Source organism: Lutra lutra, chromosome 10 (assembly GCF_902655055.1).
Source record: "Lutra lutra chromosome 10, mLutLut1.2, whole genome shotgun sequence".
Taxonomy (NCBI): Eukaryota; Metazoa; Chordata; class Mammalia; order Carnivora; family Mustelidae; genus Lutra; species Lutra lutra.
Window position 1 is genome coordinate 55783164 of NC_062287.1, and position 7922 is coordinate 55791085.

The 7922-nt window shown below is 39.6% G+C and overlaps 1 long non-coding RNA gene across 1 annotated transcript; it reads right to left on the minus strand.

Annotated features, from left to right (window-relative positions):
* Window positions 1-2934: 2934 nt before the first annotated feature.
* LOC125078977 (uncharacterized) lies at window positions 2935-6703 on the minus strand. The gene is made up of 3 exons (XR_007121025.1): window positions 6664-6703; window positions 5083-5179; window positions 2935-3116 (listed from the first exon to the last, which is right to left on the minus strand). It is a non-coding gene; the product is annotated as an uncharacterized LOC125078977 (long non-coding RNA).
* Window positions 6704-7922: the final 1219 nt, after the last annotated feature.

Genomic DNA, 7922 nt, shown 5'->3' on the forward strand with positions numbered 1-7922 from the left:
CTATGACAGCAAAAACCATTGTGATTTCCCTGTACTATTATTTTTCCCAGGACACAGCAAAGAGCCTAGCACATGGCAAATGCTGCATAAATATTTACTGAATGAACGACTAGAACTCTGACTCCATGATTCCTAATTACTTGCATAGTAGTGAACAGATAGACAAAAGGATGTGAATACTTTATAGTTGAACAAATGTATATGTTAAAGACTTATGTTAAAAGAAGTCCTTATACCAGCTATTATTATAATAAAAATGTTCTCGGCTTCTAACATGGAGATTAAAAAAAAAAAATCAGCAGTCTATCCACAAAAGTTTCCAAGATTCTTAAATGTTTAGAAGGGTCCTTCTATTGCCAGGCAAGCATCATCACCAGAGTCAAACACTGCCTTTTTGACATCGCCCCTACCTTAAGAGCAGGCTGGACTCTCTGCCTGTGGTGTCTTCCTTAGTCCATCTACTTGGTGTCCACATATTTGAGAGCTCACTGTGAGTCAGTACCTGTTCTAAGTTAGTACTTGCATTATCTCATTTAATTCTTAAAACAACCCTAGGAAGAAGGTTCTATTTTCATTATCTTTTCAGAATGGAAATTCCAAGACACAGGGAGGTTCTGTGACTTGCCCAAAGCTATTGAGTGGTGGACCAAACTAGTTTTTGCTCTTAATCACTATACTATAAGATTTCTTTCTACTACCTCTTTAATGATAGCCTTCTTACTTAAACTGGCTTCCTCCTGTAACCCAAATACACCTTGGATTTTCCAACTCCCTGTATCTAGAATATCATTCTATTAAGAATTCAAAGGAGCCTTATAGATTACCTTATCAAATACTCCTATGTTATCAATAACAAAGTGGTAGTATGTGTCATGGAAAGAATACCAGCACTGGAACAAGGAAGACCTAAAGTCAAAGCTCGGCTGTTTCAGTTATCTAGGGCTATGTAGCAATTACTTCATAACATAGAAGTTGGAACAACAGCAATTTACTACTTCTCACGTTTTTGAGGGTCAGCTGGGCAGTTCCTCTGCTGGTTTTACCTGAGCTCACTCACAGGGCTGTATTCAGAGGGAGAGTCTCCGGGGCTAGAAGGCTTGTCATGACCTCACTTACATGTCTGGCTTTGCTTGGGTGGCTTCCATTTGGCCTTTCAACCCCCAGATGTATGGTGGTCTTGGTGACAGGAGCTGAAAATAATTTGCGGCCATATTTAATCTACCTCACTTCCTAATTGGTTGACCTTGGGCACTTTACTTTTTCTCTCCCGAGATCAGTTTCCTATCTAGGAAACCATGAAAGTAATCTCAATTGTCTCAGGTTCTGAGTATTAGATGATATGATACATGCCAACTACCTAACAAACTCCTTGTCATATGACAACTATTTATCCAATGTTAGTTTCCCTTGCTCTAAATCACAGTTACTTGACACTTCTAGGGCCTAGAGCGAGCTCTTCCTCCCACTCCCCATAATCTCTTTATAGTCTGCTTAAATCCTATAGTCCAAAAAAATGTAATTCTGCTCTCATTTTCTTTACAAAAATTTCCAAAATCACTAGACTTCAATAACGGCATGTATTGGGAAATTCCAAAGTTCTGTGTATAAATGAACAGTTCTCAGCCTTTCCTTCATATCCCCATAGAAACACTTAGTAAAGTTATGTGTGAAATGACTTACTGTTATGCACAATTTATACAAGTTTATACGCTGGCTAGCTGGATATAATTCTACCCCTATCTCCCCAGCTTAAAAAGCATATGGAAATGTGAATATCTTTATTATCCTTATAATCTGATAGAATTTATTTTATAAAGGCAAATCACCAGGGCACCTGGGTGGCTCAGTGGGTTAAGCCTCTGCCTTCAGCTCTAGGTCATGATCTCAGGGTTCTGGGATCGAGCCCCGCATCGGGCTCTCGGCTCGGCGGGGAGCCTGCTTCCTCCTCTCTCTCTCTCTCTGCCTGCCTCTCTGCCTACTGTGATCTCTGTCAAATGAATAAATAAAGTCTTAAAAAATTTAAAAAAATAAAATAAAATAAAGGCAAATCATCTACAAAATTTGCTTCATTATTAGCAAGAAATTACTTGTAATTACTGTTCTAAATCACTCATTTGACACTAAGCACATGCTCCTTTGTGTTTAAAACTTTTGAATCTTTTTAAGGATATATCCTATGTTCCTAACTAGATTTAAAACACTAATAAAGTGAAAGACCTTGATATATATACATGCATACATATAAATATATACACATATATATTATCTTGTAGTTCCATCACAGTGGACTAAACATAATAGAAGGGCAATACATATTTCACATATACTCTCTGTCGAGGCTTATGTCATGAATGAGCATGAAGCAGCCTGGAACAGTGGGAAAGATAACTGTAGAAGCACAGGCTCCAGGCACCTGGGTGGTTCAGTGGGTTAAGCCTCTGCCTTCGGCTCAGGTCATGGTCTCAGGGTCCTGGGATCCAGCCCCTCTTCGGCCTCTCTGCTCAGTGGGGAGCCTACTTCCCCCTCTTTCTTTGCCTGCCTCTCTGCCTACTTGTGGTCTCTCTCTCTCTCTGTCATATAAATAAATAAAATCTTAAAAAAAAAAAAAAAAGAAGAAGCAGCAGCAGCAGCACAGGCTCCAGGTTTATGTACTGGCTCCAAGTTTATACACTGGCTCTAGGGTTCTGGATCAAGAAGTTACTTACTTAAACCTTGAGCTTCTCTGGTATAATGGGAGAAAAACACTGAATGAAGAGAATGGGGGCCCTTGGGTACTCAAAACTCACTATCTTAGACCCAGTGGGTCTCAAAGTGTGCGTGAGGATCACTTTTTATCAAACTGCACAGGCCTGATCCTTCCCTTCCCTTACTCACGGATATACCCTGGAATGGGAAGGCAAGAGAGAAATAGATAAATTTGGAATATGTTCTCCTGGTGAGCACTGCTACAGCATCGGACTGTTTATTCAGTGTAGTGAACTCTAACAGTTTTGTGCAGTTGCAGGGAGAAAGAATTCTTCTTCATGTCTCCATAATTATTCTGAGTACTGAGAGTATTTTTATTAAATTGAACCAGGTTAGTGTTTTCTCAAAGTAGATTTCTCATCTCAAGGCGCCTGGAGAGGGAAACAGATTCAAAAGTATCATTCAGTCTACGGTATACATTCTACTCAAAAAACCCAACTTGCCAAATTCCTAACCACATAATCATTTCCTTCAGTGCTTTTCTTTCTTATCACAGTCAACCCATAAAAGGCCTTTCACTGATATGAGTTTGCATAATGCCTGGAAGATAGCACAATGTTTGCTGGTTAACTAATCTCCAGCTGCATGGAGGGCTATTCTGAGACAATTCACACTAACAGGCTGTTATGGTTTTATCTATCTCTGCCATAGTAGGTGACACCAGAAGGTACTTAATATTTGCTTTTAGATTGGCTAGAATGACCTGTACACATCTTGGTTCTTTTGCAGAGCAGTGGAGAAAACCTGATAATTTAATCCAACTCTGGCTCTTAGCAGCTCAGAGAGAAGTCTCTTAAGAAAAAGAAGGAGGGTAAGACCTTTAGGGAGGTTGTTAGCAATTTAGCATTTCTCAGCCAGGTGGGAGTGTCTAATTTGCTCACTAAAGAGAGCAACTTGATCTCCAGGGTGTGGCAACAACAAAGCTAGTGCTAATTAAGAGCCCTCACTTTTGTTTAGCCCTTTCTAGGTTACAAGATGCTTTCATACATCTCATCTCACAGGAGCTCCCAGCAACCTTGTCAGGCAGATGTTATTAACCTTCATTTTACAGAAGCAGAAGCTAAGGCATAGGTGGCTTATGTTACATAACCAAAGTCACACAATTAGGAAATGTCTAGAACAAGTACCAAGATACTCCTAGTTGAATTAATCATGGCTTCTTCAAGACAGGAAAGACACTTCAAATAGTTTAAGCAGGAAATAACCTTTTGGCGTCTATAGCTAGGAAGTCATAGAAGATACTGTGGTTGTCTCTCCCAAGATCTGTTCCTTTTTCTCTTGGTATCTCCCCAATCTCCTCCCTCATTATCCAGACTCCCCCTCAATCCAAGCCGTGGCACCATGTGCTCTTGTGGAAACTGACCTACTCCTGATTGGAAGAGAAAGGTTTATGCTCAGGTTTACACTCATCAGCATAATCCTACTTCCTGGCTGTAGTTACTGGTTCAAGGATGGGCATGTGATACTATATGGACCAATGAGAAGCAGGGAGAGGTTTGCTGAGAGTTTCAGGAAAAGAATTTCCTGAATTTTCTGAGAAAGTACCTGGAAGCAACTCTCTCCCACCAGATGTTGGGGAATGGATACAACTGCCTTTTTATAACTATGTAGAAATCCAGACTCTAGAATAAAGCTGATACTGTATATGGCAAACAGGGTCTATAATACATTATTCAACTACTAGATCAACTAATTCTGAAGAACAACTATCTCTGGACTTTGCAGTTTGGTAGGTCATGGGCTACCTTGGTATACTTTGTGGCAAGAAACAGAAAACTCAACTCAAATTGGTCTAGACATGAATGGGCTTCCTGTTACTTGCCTATTTACCATGGAGTACACTAGGGTAACTGAAGGAATGGAAGGGGGAGCTTGAGGAAGAAGTGCTTGGCAGCTGGAATTCAGATCTCCATGACACCAGGTCTTTCCCTCTTCACCTTGCACTCTCACTCTCTCATTCTCTTCTACTGCAGACATACCTCTTCCACTGTGTGGCAAGTAAATGATCATCTGCCATTTCAGCCTATCGGTTCATTTGCTTACAGGAAAGAGAGACCTTTCAAATTGAATAATCTGAGGAGAGTCTAATGCAGAGATTATATACACAAATATGGGTAGAAATACCACAAGCGATAATGTAGAGCCCGAGAGCTAGACACACTTGACGAAGAGATATTACCTCTCTGACCTCTCTGAAACCTGTAGGGATGAGGGAAGGTAGCAGTCACTGGAATCAGAATCCAAAAGGGATTTGTGGAGAGAATCACTTGACATCAATTATGTCAAAGGATAAATCAGATTGCATTCCAACCTCATTCTCTTCCTTCTTTCAGTTACCTGCTACTGTTCCCCATTGCCCAACGAGACTGGAAGCAGAAGAAAAGGAAGCCTGTGGAGGCACTCCATATAGGTCACCCTTCTGAGGCATGGTGGGCTGCAGAAGGGTAGAAGATAGATTTAGAGGGGCATAAGGAAATCATCCAGTACAATAAAGTTAGCAAACTCTGCAGAATGACAACATTTTTTTAAAATTAAGTAATCTCTATGCCCAATGTGGGGCTCCAATTCACACCTCCAAAGACAAGAGGTGCATGCTTTACCAACTGAGCCAGCCCGGTGCCCTCAGAGCATTTATTTTTAAGTTACTTGAATGTCAGTAAAATGAGTCTGGCCCTATTTGGGGCTAGTGGCTGACTTCTTGGACCAGTTGTATAAACATACAAATAATTCCTAACTCTCAACAAACACTCCATGGAAGAGTGTATCAAGGAGAGTTTTATTTTAAAACATATATATCCCCGTGAATGAGCAGAATATTTAGATCTTACTTGGTTTTCCACTGACATTTTATTTTAATGCAATTAATTAACATATCATGTATTATTAGTTTCAGAGGTACAGTTAAGTGATTCATCAGTTGTATATATTACCCAGTGCTCATTACATCATGTGCCCTCCTTAATGCCCATCACCCAGTTACCCCGTCTCCCTGCCCACCTCCCCTCCAGCCACCCTCAGTTTGTTTCCTATAGCTAAGAGTCTCTTATGGCTTGTTTCCCTCTCTGATTTCACCTTATTTTATTTTTCCCTCCTTTCCTCTAGGATCCTGTCTTGTTTCTTAAATTCCACATATGAGTGAAATCATATAATTGTCTTTCTCTGACTGACTTATTTTGCTTAGCATAATACCCTCTAGTTCTATTCCACCTTTTTAATTGATCGACTTTGTTAAATTCAAGGCTAGGGCTATCATAAAGCATCTCAGATCACTGTAGCAGTGTTATGATGGGCAAACACATTATTATTGTCATTGCTATTATTATCATTATAGATTATAGCAGTATCATTATTACTGCTAAAAGAAAGAATTATTATTATTGTTATTACTAAATTATAGCTTAATGGTTAGAAAAAGGACTTGCTCATAACAGCAAAAGCTGAAAACAACTTAAATTTTCTTGTTATGTTCTCACAATGGAGTATTAACCAAGAATGAAAGTAGTAACAGCAAAATTTTAGTAACACAGAAAATCCCAGAAGATAATATAGGTTGTTAAAAATCTTTTTATAAAAATAATAAGTAAAACAGTATAAGTGATAAAACATCTTCTCCCCAAATGCAATTATAAAAACAAAATAGAGGGCACCTGGGTGGCTCAGTGGGTTAAAGCCTCTACCTTCGGCTCAGGTCATGATCTCAGGGTCCTGGGATGGAGCCCCACATCGGGCTCTCTGCTCAGCAGGGAGCCTGCTCCCTCCTCTCTCTCTGCCTGCTTCTCTGCCTACTTGTGATCTCTGTCTGTCAAATAAATAAATAAAATCTTAAAAACAAACAAACAAAAAAAACAAAATAGATGTGTCTTTGGGGTACCTGGGTGGCTCAGTCAGTTAAGTGTCTGACTCTTGATCTCAACTTACATCTTGATCTCAGGGTCATGAGTTCAGGCCAGGGTTTGGGTTCCATGCTGGATGTGGAGCTTAAAAAAAAAAAAAAAGAAGAAGAAGGTGGGTGTCTTAAGGGAGAGGCAAGGCGATGGATAGGGATAAAGAACATAAGAAAATGTAAGTTATCTGTTCTTAGTTTAGGTGATAGGTACATAACAAGGGGCAGATTATAAAGGAGTAACATTTGGAAGTTCCTTTGTAGTTATGGAACAGTTTTGGTTTTTTTTTTTTTTAAAGATTTTATTTATTTATTTGACAGAGAGATCACAAGTAGGCAGAGAGGCAGGCAGAGAGAGAGGGGGAAGCAGGCTCCCTGGTGAGCAGGGAGCCCGATGTGGGGATCGATCCCAGGACCCTGGGATCATGACCTGAACAGAAGGCAGAGGCTTCACCCACAGAGCCACCCAGGCACCCAAGAGTTAGCTTTGGATGAAGACAGGAGTAAGATGAGAGAGACAAAGGTAAAATCTACCTACTTCTACATAGGTAAAATCTACATCTCTACATACAAATCTCCTCCCTTTCAACCGCCTGGCAATAACCTATCCATCTACTTCTGAGTTCCTCTCTAATGAATCCTACCACCTCCCTGATATTTAATCAGTCACCCTACATTGTAAAAATATTTTTATGAATTATAAAACAGTATAGAATGTAGTGACAGTTTTTCATTTCCTGCAGTGTGTACAATTGTGCCTTGGATGTTTTGGATGTTTGGCATATGAATAAATGAATTTTTGTCAAAGGCAACATGTAAGCAGGAGAGCTGTTATAGGAGAAAGCAGATGGCTTACAGGGAGGGGGAAGGAGAACAGATGACCAGGTGGCTGCTCCAAGATGCAAGATATACCTCTAATTAACTTAATAAATGTGAATCATCAATACCATGTCAGCAAATATGAAATCATTTTCAATAGGCCATAATGTAGCTAAAAGAAATAATGAAATACAGTAAAGAGAGTCCAACATGCACATCCATTTTTGTTTGACTATTTGAAAACAAAGTATTAATAGGTAAGGCTATCAACACAATGGAAATATATTTACTTTATAGCTAAGTGAAAATACATTACGGTCAAAGAATTGCTTTTTAGGCTTTTCACCACCTTAACTTTAATTAACTAAAACTCTTTTGAAGTAGAACTTAGCCCTTTTGAAATGAACTACTTCCCCCAGTGCTATTATTATAAAGCTGGAACACAACATCCTTGCCTTGGCATGTCATAAAAGCC